The sequence below is a fragment of the Molothrus ater genome, chromosome 1 (genome assembly GCF_012460135.2).
Source record: "Molothrus ater isolate BHLD 08-10-18 breed brown headed cowbird chromosome 1, BPBGC_Mater_1.1, whole genome shotgun sequence".
NCBI lineage: Eukaryota > Metazoa > Chordata > Aves > Passeriformes > Icteridae > Molothrus > Molothrus ater.
Window position 1 is genome coordinate 83,473,293 of NC_050478.2, and position 14,982 is coordinate 83,488,274.

Sequence of the window (14,982 nt, forward strand, 5' to 3'; positions counted from 1 at the left end):
AGCTCATCCTGCAGATGGAACGGCGTTCACTGCCTGCCTCACTGGAACAAAAGGCTTTGGGCATGTCTGAGAGTGTGTTGTGTGTTATCTCTCCATGGGAATTCTTCTTCTCATACCAGGTGACACTAGGCATAATAAATGGAGTTTTCCCATACTGACATTTTTAGCATTCCCAGCTGCAAGGTCACTTTGAATGAAACTATTCTCTGCTCCTTGACAAATCTTTCAGTTTTCACCCTTTTCTCCCAGCAAATGACAGACATTACTACATGGCTGAACACTGTAAGCCTGTCTGAGACAATCCTAAAATCATTGATCATGGGAAATATGACAAGACTGTATATTGAAGAAAATTGGAGGTGAAGTACTGCATTTTGCCAGAAATTTGATTAAAACCAGAAGTCTCCCACCACTCTGAACATACGATTAACTTCAGAGGAAATAGGTACTTTTGGGGTAAAAAGTTCAAAACATGTAGAATAATTCTTGATATTCTGAAGGAGATATGATTCTTGATCTTCTTGATCTCCTTCATTGAAGGAGATGAAGATACACAACTCCTGGACAGTGCATTAAAAACTTGCAAAACCAGCTGTTGTGTGCTAGATTAAAACTCCAAAGTTGGGTATTTTCCCTCTGAAAGGGGACAGCAGTTAGTAACAAGGGGACAGTAGAGCCAGCACATCTCATTGTTGTGCATCTGTCTAAGAGAGTTTATTTCCTGAACCCATTTCCATCAGCAAGATCTTTTGACAGTCAATTTCACTGTTCAATATGGAAAGTATGGTCAAAATATATGTTCATTTGCTTCTTTCTAATTCTGATATTATGAAAAAATTGAATCACCATTCTATATTCAATTTCTTTATGTCTTTCCTGACTATCATGTTTTCATAGAGTTGTGTCTTTTCTAAGTTGAGGAGTGCTGGCATGTAGAGCTTCTCCTTGTTGGTCGAGAAGATGGTTCCTGCTTGTCACATTTTTCTGCTCCTTTTCTCAGTCAATCACATTCACTAGTAGGTGATGGGAATCAAAACTGCCTGCTGTATTCATATCAACTTTGTTCTGAAACAAGGATTTGTTTGAGATACAACCTCTAATGCGCCCCTGTAAAAAAATTTCTTTCACAGGGAACACACACAAAAAAAATTAAATTAGCTTCTCTGTTATGGCCTCATTTCCTCCAAGAGCTTCTGATGCAGTTTGTTTCAAGAAGATGCCTAGGCTTCTATTTCCACTGCAAAACTAAAATACATTAATTTTGAGTGAGGGGTCAAGGAATACAATATACTGGTGGGGGTTACCCTGTTATGGTCAGTACCAAGAACATACATGCACTCTTGGGTTGTACCTACATTTGGGACGCTGTGCAGGAGAAGGGTGTATGGCACATAATGGGAAAGATGGGAAGTTTCATTCTATTCTTACTTTATATACACACAGGAGTAAATCTGGTGAAGCAGTTGAATAAAATCAATATTACAGCTAAATCCAGACAGAGAAAAACACCCAGAGAAGGAGAAAAATATCTATCCTGAGCAAGAAACTGAGGAAATTCTTTTCTGCTGCAAATGAAAGCCTCGCAATAGAGTTTTGCATTCTGCTGGATGAAGACTGTTAAATGAGATGTTTTGTCAAACAGTTCTGATTGATTGAGTCAGATTGAATACAGCCATGGAATTGTAGCTGCTTCACTGGGATTTTCATCAGAAGGTATTTGGGTGGTGCTAAAATAACTTTCACTCAAGGGTTGTAGCAATTGCACACGATGCAGTAAATCTTCATGTGTTTCCTTTACTGTCCATACAAATTGCAAGTGAGTCAGTCCCATTAGGTGAACTTTTAATCATAAATTTCTCTCTCCAGACTTAAGTAAATAATCCTTGATAGGGAGAGAGAATGTTGATGTCTATAAATCATAGATGTAGGTTTGGACAATATGAAAATGCAGCACTGAGAGTGTTACTGAATTGTGGCTTTTGAGAATGAAAACCAGATATTCTGGAATACTATGTAGCTCTTCACCATCAAACAAAATTTAATATGAATTATTTAATTTGATCACAATCCAAGTTCCTACTTCTTAAAAAGAATTCAAAATGTCTTTATTTTTTATACATCAGCCATCCAGAAACACCACAGAAATTATTCTCAGATGTATTCTCCCTCCTGAACACAACGTTCCATAGTCTGCCTTTCATGGTGTGATGGTCTCAAAGAAAACTTTAAATAGAGACAGTAAACCAGAAGATTGGGCTACTTCATTAAACTTTCTAACCATACTTTTATCTGAATTCACATACTTGTCAAAAATCAAAGGATTTTGCAGAGTGTGATGATGTTCCAGCCCAACTCTCCCAGTTCAACCTGGCCTCTGGTCCTCTGCTGTCTTCTCACTCCCCTGCCTCTCTCTCAGGCAGGCTTCTTGCTGCATTACCAGAGCAATTCTACAGGCTGAGTTGAGACATCCTTTATTTTCCTGTCCAGTGAGGCTTTACTGTACAGGGAGGGAAAACATCACAGGAAGGCAGAGAATTTTTTGTTTTGTTTTTTGGGGCCTGTGGGACTTTGTTTAGTTTTAATGCTTAAAATATACAATTCTAGGATGACATTTTCAGGTCTATTTTCAAAACTCCTCTTAGATGACTTGAGGTAAAATAATTAATTATTTCTTTATACTAGTTCTATTCTGAGTACAAAACAATCCAAGTTGTGATGTTCCAGCTTTGCCTTTATTGCTGCTTCTTTCCCACCATGATGCAGTGTCAATGCAACTGACAAAATATGGCATGTATCTGTGCTGAGAGATCTGACCTGAGGCTTGTCATCAGGTTCCTGCAGGCTAGATGTAATTGACTGTTTGTCTTTGACAGCCATTTCCAGCAATTGTATCAATTAACCCTGGGGATTGAGGGCTCCCCACACCAGCACAACACTCAATTTCTCCCCCCTAGGCAAGAACTTAATGCATAATCTGAAACAGGTTTCTCCCCAAATCACCTATTGCAACCTCTTTTTAAGATGAAGAAGGATTGGGGGACCCATGTGCCATAGATCAACAAACAAACAACAAAACATTTCTATCAATTCAAGAGCCCTTGATTGTCCAGATGCCAGCTAGCAAGTGAAAAGACTAACAGCTATCCATGCATTTTTTTTCATCATGTGGAGTGTTCAGCAATCTTGAGTTGCTAAGAATAAGGGAAAAAAGTTATTCTTTGATTTGAACCTGACTTACTGGCAAATTAATCTCTGTCAGGTACATATCAAAACAGAGTCATTTTCTCTTTTCTCTTTTTCTCTGAGCACTGCAGCACAAAAAACCAGAGAAATTAAATTACAGATGCGAGCTGAGCAAGGCAGACTCTAAAAAGCAATGTAAACACCAAACTTGGAAACCAAACATATGAACTAAGGCAGCAAAGGAAGCTGTGAACATTTTCACACTAAATCTTGCCTCTATCAAAAGCCTGAGTCAACATACCAAAGAAATCCCTTTAGTACCAAAGCAAGAGCCTAGATACAGATCCAGTGAACTACTACTGGATTTTTTGCCTCTGCTCTGGGGATTTTTCTTCTATCTACAAATCACTGTGGATTTGTTTAACAGCACGGAACTGTTTGTTTAAAACCTCAGGTGTGCTTGATATTTTCTTTTTCCAAAATCAGTTATAACCTCTATCTTTCTAAAGAAAAATTAATCCCAAATGAAAAAAAAAAAAAAAAAAAAAGCTTTGGCAATAGAAGAAGGTTGCTTTTTTCCAGTTTATCTCATTCATTCTGTTTAACCAAAAAAGTAGAAAAGTTCTGGGAGCCAGCTCTTATGTTTACCTCTTATTTAAGGCTTGGCTTGAAAAAAAAATTGTTTTAAAATAAACTCAGGCAAAAACTTTTGAGGAGAATTGAGAGTTTGTGCCATAATCAACCATCTCACTTACGTTTAAAGCATAAAAGTGTTTTTCACCAGGCTTTCAGCCCAAGATAGCTAGCTTTTATTAATAACATATTCGTACTCAGGGAGAAATCCAGCCTAAGGGTCTGAGCTATAGAGGCACCGGTCACCTGCAGCTCTCATCAACTTCAATGGGAAGTAGATGTCTCTGTAGATCAGAATTTACTGGAACAGAATTTCAGCCTCAGGATAAAATGAGACTTTTAAAAGAAATTTAATTTACAGGGAGAAATATGACTGCTTGGGGTGGCTGCAAGCTGCTATGTAAGTATCTCTCTGAAGGCCCGAGCTAGAGTTTGATGGAGTAATGGCAAGGGCATCTCCTTTTGTGGCTTCAACCCATATCGATTGTTGCTCTTCTTAATTTAAAAAAACCAACCAACCAATCAAATAAACCCCAAAACAAAACAACCTCGCAACTGGAAGTGATTGATTCCAAAAGATACAGGAGGAAAATGAGAACTCCAATGGACTGTCAGGCATAATACAAATTGTATGATAGCTTTAGCACTTAGGAATAACCTAGGCTCCTAGTTCCTTGAATGATCTTTATGTAGTAGTTACTGGTGTAAAACAAAAATTACTTTTTTGAATGAAATATATAGAATTCATTTCAATAGTAAAAGAAAATTGTATGTCCACATAAACGCCTGTTTTTTGAATTTATCAGGGAGAAGGAACTTAAGTGGAAGAAAAGAAAGGCAAAAGATGATATGAAGGAAAATGAACCTAAGTTTCAGAAATCAAACAGCTAGCAAAACAAAGTTTATGTCAATGTCAACACCTAGATTACTTTCTCAGCAGATAGCTGTTTTGGGGACAACGATGATGGGGGCTCAACGGTGGCTAGGAACTGAGTTAACAAGGCAGTGCTTATAGGGCATGCTAAAGACTAGATTTTCAGAAGTCCTGGGCATTTATTTGTTTCTTCTGTAAAACTAATTGCCACACTACTTCTGATTTCTCAAGAGGGTATGGACATATTGTTTTCCACTGTTTATATCTTGAGTGGTTTTTCTGTCATGTGCCAAGCTATACACCTTGACTGCTTGCAAAATTAGCATATGTTATCAGTTAAACTACTATTAAGCAGAAATGTTTTGGAAGTATTTTTTACATGGACTTTTGAGTCTGTTTTTTAAATGTAGGAATGGCAAAAATATTTTTAGCCTACAGTGAAATAAGAGAAAACTCTGATATTTTATTGTTTTCTTTCCTCTGGGACAGATGCCCGTGCTCACAGCAGGGGTGTTGGAACTAGATGATCTTTAAGGTCCCTTCCAAGGTGAGGCTGTTCTGTGATTTCATGATTCTTCAGAGCAGGCTGCTGCTAGCAGGCTGAGGATCTTTGACAATCAGGCTCCTTGTTTTTGTAGCTATTTGCTTGGCCTGACAAAAGTCCTAGCCAGCCAAATCCTTCCTGAGTCTTGAAGGTACCACATGCATTGATCTTCCTTCTCTTCTTCTGTTAATGCTGCTGCTGATCTCAGGCAGAAGCTGAGGTATAGCTTTGTATGGAATTACTGCACTGGATCAGCAGCCTGAATCTGCTTTAGAAGTCAGTAACTGCATTAAATCTGCATGAATTTTAATAATGGCGGAAAGAATGATGCATTTTGAAAGCCTTTAAAGGAAAGAGTTTAACACTGTGAGGATTACCAAGTTAGGGATCGTTGAGTCAGGCAAACCAATTCACGGCTGATTTAATATCCTTATATTTCTCCAACAACCATTTTAACCCTAGAGCAAGATTCAACTTCTTTTTTTATTTAGCCAAACTTTTTTGTCAGTTCTTGGTCTGTGCCTTCTGCTCCAAAACCAAGCTGAAGAACAAGCAACACCAAAGGGACTGACAAATTAGAGCACAAGGCCTGTTGACATGAAAATTTATTTGGGTCTTGCTTACAGAATATTTTCTGATTAGGGTTAGAATTATTAGAAGAAAACACAAAGAATCACAGAAATACTAAGTTTGGAAAAGAGCTCTAGGATCACAAGTTTAATCCATCTAAACTCTGAGCAGAGCTGCAGATGGGCATTAAATGAGGTTTGCTCACCTTTTCATGCTGAAGTTGGTTGCCTTGACAGTGAGGATGACTGAGTCTTGGTCAGTCTTCCTCCAGCAAACTATTTAAAGCAGAGCAGTATTAAGTGAGTAATTAATTGCTAGCAGCCTGGTGGTTAGGAAAGGTAGGACTGTGGGGTTAAATAGCCTCAGGTGAAGGATGGAAGAAACTTATTGTTCTATCTGGTTTTTGGTGCCTGATTCACTGTCACTAGTGTGTCACAAGGGAGTTTTTGTGAGCATCTAGACTCTCAGTGTCTTTACCGATTGGCAAGGACCTAATCTGAAAAGTCAGTTACTTACCAAGTCCTGTCTGTAATAACTTTGAAGCAGTACTGTGAGTAGCAAGGGACATTATGTTTTTCCCTGTTATCTTCTTCCAACAAATAGTAAATTCAACCAGCACTAAGAGCTTGTATTCATTATTGCAATTACAGAATACCTCCATTAATTTAATATTAAACTTTGTACCATGGTGCTGGAGTACCCTCCTTGCTACACTTGACCTAAGGACATCAGTACATCAAGGCCTGGTGGTAACAACCAAACAAAGCACCAAGATTTTTAAACACAGGAGCTAAACTTTTGTACATATATAAGGGATGTAGTGCACCAGCTGTGCAGCAGTGCAGTCAATATTCTACTAGGGAAGAGAGGCAACATGGATTGGTAAAGGTGAAATGGAAAGAGAAGATGAGAGAGAAGCAAGAGTTTTTATAAACTTCTCAACCCACACCTGCTTATGATTTCAGGCCATTCATTTCTGTCCTTTTCCTTCCTTCTTGGTCACTGAAGGATGTACAGTTCTAGGAATCCCAACCAATTTTTTTAGCATTTGTGCAGTGCCTATATATGGACACCCAGTTTCTATCTGGAGTGTCTCAGTCCTTAGTGCAACAACAATTAATATGCCTTTTGTTTGTCTGTTTCCTAATTCAAGTTCTAGCCCAAATATTGTCTTCTCTGACTTTTTTTGCTTTGCTCTGTCAGCTTGAAGCCTAAATCATGAATTTTGAGCCATGTAACTTCTCTCATTAGAGAGAAAACTGTATCACCAGCCCCTGTGATTTCAGAAGGTCCTGAATGTAATCATCTCCAGTAATTAGATCTAAGGACAGAACACTTGGGAATCTGCAATTCATGAAACTTTCAACATGTTACAAATCATAATTTACCCAGTTTTTGAAATGATGACATTATCAAATGCATATGTATTAATTTAAAGGCCTCATTGGGCCTGTAATTTAAGAAGAGCAACAAAATAATCCATTGCTCACCTGGTGCCATATCACAGCAACTTGCTAAGGGACCCAGGGACATCCATAGTAATGTAGAGAAGGATAATGACAGGAAAGCAAAAGCATTTGAACATAGCAATTAGCAGAATTTTGTTATAGATTGGTAACTTTAAATCCATTAACTCCAGCATCCAAGGTGCAAACTCAGTGTGCCTAATGTGTCCTGAGCACTTCCATGGGTATCATCTCCTGCCACTGGTGGGTGTAACAATGCACATCTTTGGGAACAATCAGTGTAATCTTGCTTTTTGCTATCAATTCACCTCTTTTTGTGAAACTTTGAGAAAGCAATTCCTTAAGTTCGGTTGAGCTTAGACAGCAGATTCAAAAAAAAAAAGGGGGGCAGTAGGATAAGATGTGTATGCATTATGCATGAAGTGTCATTGCAAAAGCTTCAATTTTTACAAACTGGATAGTAATAATGAGAGAACAAGAGGGCAAAGAAGATGTCTTCTGGAAAGCATATCACTGAGGCCTTTGTGTCTAGGGGTTTATGCTCAGTAAATTTTGGAGAATATCACTTAAGCTCCATGATGCTTCTCTGAGTCTGCTGACTGTTAAAATTTTGGATTTTTTTTTTAATACTACAGTATCAAATGCCTGTAGGTTGTACTCTAATGCTACAAACAATGGAGAGAAGGGAGGCTTTTGCACAGATATTGTGAATTCCTTATCTTTCTAGTTCTTGATATAGGAAACAATTTCATTATTTTCAAGGATTTGTCAAGGATTAGGAGACAAGAGTTTATAACTAACAACCCTATAATAGATGGTTTTACTCTACACTAACAATATTAACAGAGTATTTAAATAAGAACAATGTGATTAAACACATTTTTATTTTACATTCATACATATTTCAGAAAACACCTCGGTTGTTTTTCAAATAGTTCAACAGAAAACAAATACTAAACAGTAAAATTCATGCTACAGAAGTTCCAAAGAAAGTTAGAGAATGGAAATAAATATTAGTGTGAGTTACAATGCTAAATCAATTTTGCCAATAATAACTTCTATTTTGCCCTATCTTCCTGTAAGGTACATAAGTTGGGGTTTGGTTGTTTTTTTTTTTTTTTCAATTCCATTTGTTCATTAAATTTAGGTCAATGTTTAATACAATAAAAGTCAAGAAATCCTGAGAGAACTGGAGAGAGAACAAAGCTGGGTTTTTGATTTTAGGGGGTTGTTTTTTCTCCAGTAATACTAAAGAACAATGGAAGGATGAGTTCTATTAACTTAAAATGTGGAACAATATAAAATCAAATTTTTTATAAACCTTTTGAAAGCTGATATTGCCTTTATTGAAGAACTTTACTGTGAACAAAAATGTATCTAGAGAAACTTAAATATTAAAAATAAATAAACCAATAATTTAATCATAAATAATAAAGGGAAAAGTAATAATGCTCTGTAATTTTAGTTAAATTTTAGATTACCTGTGAAGAAACCTAAACACAAGCCTAAGAAACACTTTGCTCACTTTTCCGAAACAATGACAATGTAAAAACTAAAATCATTGGTAGTCCATCCTTTGGCTTTGCAAAATAGAAGAACAAGGTAAAGTATTAAGATTTCTTTATACAAAATATTGTGTATTTAAATGTTTCATATTATTTTGTGTATGCCTATATGTACATACATGCAAAAATATTTTATCCCTCTTTGAGCAAAAACACATAAATATAAAAAAATCTTCTGAGCCATGATTAACATCCATTTACCCTAGGCTACTGAAATGATGGTGAAAATAGGGGTACCAAAATGCATTTAGCAATGTTTCTTATGTCCTGTAATTACAAGCACAAAACACTGCAAATTGAATAGAAAATTATTTTTTCCTCAGAATTAGCCCATATGCACAGGTCCTGAATTGAATCGTCCTTGCTCTCCAAAGGTTTCACTATGCAGTTTTAAATATTACATAACTATTATGATTAACATGGTAATAATTTTCTCAAGTTTATATTGCCAAAATCTCTATTAGAGATGCAACAGTCATGTGAAAATAGGAAAATTATTAAAAGTAGTGGAACTTGTAGACATCTCATATACAAAAAGGCAACCTCTACTTCCCTCTAAGGCAAAATATGTGCATCAAAATCTCTGCAGAGCTTGCAGGGCAAAGAAATTGATATTTTCAAGGAGAGATTTTCAGAGATTTTTTAAACAAAACCAGTCTTTCCAACATTTTGAAACAAGCTTCCATTATAGGTAGCTTTCATTAGGATATTTTGCATTAAATTAAGTATTTTATTTCTATTTGTCATGGCTTAACTCCAGATGTAATCTCAGCCCCATGCAATTGCTTCTTCACTCACTGGTGGGGTGGTGAGGAGAATTGGAAGAGTGATAAAATTCATGGATTTAATAGCTCAAGCAAAAGCAGCACACATAAACAAAGCAAAACAAGGAATTCATTCACCCCTTCCCATGGGCAAGCAGGTGTTCAGCCATCCCCACGGAAGCATGGCTCCATCACACGTAACGCTGCCTTGGGAAGACAAACACCATCCCTCCAGCCTTATTCTTCATCACTCCTCATTATTTTTCCCACAGCTTTACACCCCAGCCATGATGCCATTTAGCATGGTATGGGGTCAGCTGGGACCAGCTGATCTGGCTGTGTCCCCTCCCAGCCTCCTGTGAATCCCCAGCCTCCTTGCTGGTGGGGTGGGGTGAGAGCCAGAAAAGGTCTTGGCTCTGTGCAAGCACTGCCCAGCTACAATGAAAACTTCCCTGAACTATCAACTTTTTTCAGTAGAAATCAAAACCACCTACTATGAAGCAAATTAACTGCACCCCAGTCAAAACCAGCACAGCATTAGATTTATATTTTTCCTAACAATGAGACAAATCATAAGCTAAAGGGGAGTTCCTAGAACATAAACCAGTAGAAGCAAAAATCTTGTTTAAAAGATGTTTTCTAAACCTATGACTTCTAAAGTTCAAATCTCCCCTTGGTCTACAGACCTTTTTTTTTTCTTGGTATTACAGGCAAAACTTAAACAAAAAATTCATTATTTTTTATTTCCCAACTTGCAAACTGTGACTTACAGAAGTGTAGGAGAGTTTTGAAGTTCCTACACTCTAAATGATGGGGGGGGGTTAAATTTTCATGAACACAAAGCAGAAAAAATGATATTATAACATATCAATATTTGTGAAAAACTAATGGAGACAAATGTAAATATAACTTGTGTGATACTGTGCAATACTTCTTCAATAATTACTTATCAGAACTAAAGAGGCATCAGAAAAGTGAAAAAAAGAATGAACAGGAATGTGTCTTGAGTACTTTGACAAGTGGCATAAAGAAAACAAGAAATAAAAATGAAAAGATGAAAGCTAACCTACTTTAAAATAGTTATGAAAGCTTGCTTTTCTTTATTTTTTAAGAGTTGTTTAAACTGCTTATTTATAATTGAGCCTTTCAAATACACATGATTTGTTAGAGTAATATGTACTTCAGCTTTGTCTCTCTCTCTTTCTGTCTTCAGATTGACTGCTATTTGAAGGCCTTATTTTATATGGCTGGACTAATGCTATTGCACAAATTGCCACCTTTTCAAGGCTGTGATTTCAACCTGCCTGAAGACTGCCACTTTAGCACCACAATAAAAAATACCTTTTGTATAACAACTCTCTTCCTTTTAGGAAGAATAATGAAACAAAGCAACATAAAAAGGCACAACCATCCCTTTTCCCAGAAGAGTCAAGCTCTGGGGACATCTCCTCCCCTCTCACCTTCCAGAGTTTCAGAGCTGCTGCACTGACACGGGCACGGCAGCACGCAGCTCCTGCAGCACACCCTGTCCTGCCCCTGGGCTCTGCAGACAGCTGTCCCCAAAGCCAACCTCGCTATTCTGTGGGGTTTTCCAACACCCACACCCACTCCCCAGTTGCACTGGGGCTCTTTTTCTGCTTCCCCTGCCCAGCTTTCCAGGGTCCCATGGAGCTTCCTCCTCTTTTCTCTCCCAGTTTCCTCACTGGAGGCAGGTGACACCTCCTTCAATAAAATAGTCCCTGTGGGAGAACACAGGGATTTGGATACTTCAGGTGACTCCCTGGAGTGCAAGGTTGCATGTCTACACTGACCCCAGTGTGCATATCCCAGATTTTATCCATATATTAGGCTAAAAGAGCCTTCAGTGCTCTTAGATGTCCAGGTCATGTCTGCCTAGCTGTGAGGTTTTGAGTTTATGTTGTAATTACCCAGTCAGAGAACCAATTTTAACTTGGCAAAAGATCCTACACTTCAATTCTTGTTGTTCATACAAAGGTCACTCTTTAAAAAAATTAATCAAAATTTCACTCCCCCTAACCTGTATGAGAAGATGTTTAATTAAGTATTTTTGACTAATAGCCAGCTATCTTCAGCATGGATGTCCACTTTCACTGTCTTGACTCTGGTCTAATGGAGATGGTCAGCTTATTCCTTGCCAGAACAATTATTATTTCAACTACTAACTTCCCTTTTGCTTTCCATTCAACTGCATCCTATAAAATTAGGCTAATTCTTAGTCAAACTAAGCTAAAACAGAGAGAACTGTTTTGTGCACTTGATGGCTTTTATTTAAATAATAAGCTAATACAAAGTTCTCATAATACAGACAAGACCCAGAGAAAACTCTTGAATAGGAAGCAGAATTTCATCCTCATCCAGATACAGAGTTATCCTTGCTACAGTTGACTTGAGGGGGATCAGAGGAGAGAAACTTGGAGCTGTATTTTTATACTGAGTTTTTTCTGTGAATAAACAGAATTTCAGTCTCCAGGACTTACATGGTACAGCATACAGTAGAAAATTTCTCATTAAAAATATTGTTAGAAGCTGCCTTCAGATGACAGATTTTCATTATTCTCTCTCCTAGTTCAGACTTCACTGAAGAAAACAACAAACATTTCTTACATATCTGTTATCTACATTTGGACTGCAACATATTGCAATTTGATTCTATGACATTAATGAAGTGGTCAGGTGTCAGTTCTGCAAGGGTCCTAATGTCCGATACAATTAATCACTTAATATCCCTACAAATCTGCCTAAACAGAGACTGAAGTAAAATAAAGGAGGGTGTTTAATTCTTTGCCCAGTAGGCTAGGATGAGCTGCAGTTTGTTGTTACGAAAGTGCTCTGAGGCTTTGCCCTTCTTGCTACAGAGCAGTGTCTTGAACCATCACCTCCAGCTGATGATCCGTGTTCTATGTAACCAGGGGTGGGAGAGGGAGAGCTCTGACAAAGAGAGCCCTGCATGCTGAAGATCTCAGATTTTGTTCCAGAGTTTCATCATGTAACACATGAAAATGTCAGAACCATAAATTGGCTTTTCTCTGCTCTTTACCACAGACATAGCATTGCCTTCCCAAGGCCCTTATTTTCTTCTGCCTTGCTCTAGCCACAAGCAGCTGCTGCTGAACAGCAATGCTCACAGGCTTTTGAGCTCAAAGGTAGGTCCATCATTTTAAGTTGTTCTTCTGCCATCAGCAATGGGGTGTACTGGTTGCTCACCTCAAGTCAGGGTTTAAACTACATAAGGCATAAAATATTTTAGGTTTAGACATGGCAAAGATTAAATTCTTTACTCAGAGGTAATGAGATGGTAGTTTGAAAGGAAGTAATTATTAGCAGTCAGTTAATTGAGAAAAGTCAATCTTAACTCCTTAGGAATTTGTCTAGAAATCCCCTAGCAATATGGAATTTCATTTTATTAGTGCAAACTATGGAAAAGTTTGACTTTTTCATATCCTTCAAAACTTATGTCTTGTATTTTAAAGTTTCTGAGAATTATTTAGTTGGTGAACATCTGACTGGAAGACATGATGCAATTTCAAGAGAAATATTTTTTTAAAATTAGACAGGAGTCAATACTTTTTAATAGCAACAACCCAGCAGCCAAAGGAGTCTAGCACCTGCATCCTCCTGGGGAGCAATTTAAGTATTTGGGTTCTCACAATTAACAGGTGCTCATAAAGGTATTTAACTATGCAACATTAGTACCCAGCAGATTTTCATTGCTCTCTTGAGTACCGATATTGCACGGATACCATTTCAATGGGGAAAAAAACCAACCAAAACAAAACAAACCTGAAAATTATACCTAGCCTAAAAATTTCAGATAGAGTGCCAAATATGTTGCAAAATCCAGCCATGGTCAGGAGTAGGGCACAGTGGATGTTGAAGTGCTACTGTGGCAGAGGGTTAGTGCAGCTGGCGCTGTTCTGGAACATCTGTAAAGCAAAATTCAGAAAAGAAGATTATACTGATATGTCATCTAATGCAGCTTAAAAATAAATAACTACATAAATAAATAACCTTTTGGACTCCAAGCCCTTGCTTAGATCCTGAACAAAAGTACCCCTAGCTTTTCTTGTGCATTTCTGTCCCAACACTCCTGCAGCAGTCATTTCATAACAGACCATGCTGTCCTGTTTTTCTTTTTGTATCAAAGAGTATAAAGGAGAAAAACGCAACTATATTTAACTTCAGAACTGTCCATCAGCCATGCAAAAGCACAGGTAGGTATTTCAACTAGTAAACCGCGTACCACTTCGCTGCTAGGGCAGGCTGGCAGGGGAGCGCTAACGCACAGTACTGCGTGATGCTGCGGTGCGGGCAGCATCAGGCGGGCACACTGAACAAACGCTGCTCAGCCGCCCCTGCCCGCGCCCGGGGCGGGTCCGCAGGTGTGCCCCGGCAGCGGGGCCGCGTCCCGCTCACCGTGGGGAGAGCGCCCAAAGCCGCACCGGGCTGCAGCTCGCAGCTCGCGTCCCGAAACGACGCCCCTAACACCGCCAAAAGTTTCAGTCGCCGGCGGGCGGGGCCGGCCCCCAGCGCGCCTGCCTTGCCCCGCTTCCCCGCCCGAGCGCCGCTCCGGGAGCGCGGCCGCGGCGGGGCCCTGCGGCAGAGCCGGGCTGCCCCCGCCCCGCACACCCTCCGGCGGCGGCAGGGGCGGGCAGGGCCGCTGCTCTGCCGCCCCCCGGCGGGCTCCGCGTCCCCGCCCTGCGCCCGCCCGCACCCGCGGCGTGGAGAGCGGCAGGGAGCGCGGCAGGGTGCGCCCCGTCCTGCCCGCCGGCCCCGGGGGCGCCCGGCCGCCATGTGAGAGCAGCGGGGCCCGCGGCGGAGCCCGTCCCCGGGGCGGCGGGGCCGCACCGGCTGCGGCCGCCGCGCCGCGCTGCGGGCTCGGCAGCTCTGCGGAGCCGAGCGGGCAGCAACAAGCCGCCCCGGCCGCCCGCGGCCCCGCCATGGGAGCCGGGCGCGGGCAGACCCGAGCCGGCCCGAGCCGCCGCCAGGGCTGAGCGCGGCGCCACCGCAGGTACGGAGGTGGGAGGGAGGCACGGAGGCGTCGAGCCGGGCCACGGGGGAGCCGGACGGGCTGGGGAAGAGGCTGGCCCGGCTCCCTCACGGCTGCACCGGGAGGGGTCGGGCGGCGCTGCCCGGCCCTCCGGAAAGTTTGGGCGGGCGGCGCGGAGCCCCGGCTCCCTTGCAGCGGCCGGGCCGGGCCGGGCAGCGGTGCCGGGCGGGCGGAGCGCGGTGCCCCGCGATGCCATCGCCGAGGGCAGGCGAGGCGGGCGGGTAGGGAGAGAGAGAGAGGCTTTTAAATGGCTTTGGGGAGCGGTACCGCGGAGGTGGGGTCGTGCCGGGAGGCTGCAGCGGCATTGCTTGTCGT

General features: G+C 40.7%; 1 protein-coding gene across 1 annotated transcript in view; it reads left to right on the forward strand.

Annotated features, from left to right (window-relative positions):
* The first annotated feature begins 14,540 nt into the window (after positions 1-14,540).
* VWC2 (von Willebrand factor C domain containing 2) overlaps positions 14,541-14,982 on the forward strand; it is a 54,455-nt gene continuing 54,013 nt past the window's right edge. The window contains exon 1 of the mRNA XM_036379023.2: positions 14,541-14,628. The gene's annotated coding sequence lies outside the window, so the exon portion shown is untranslated. The remainder of the gene's footprint in view (positions 14,629-14,982) is intronic.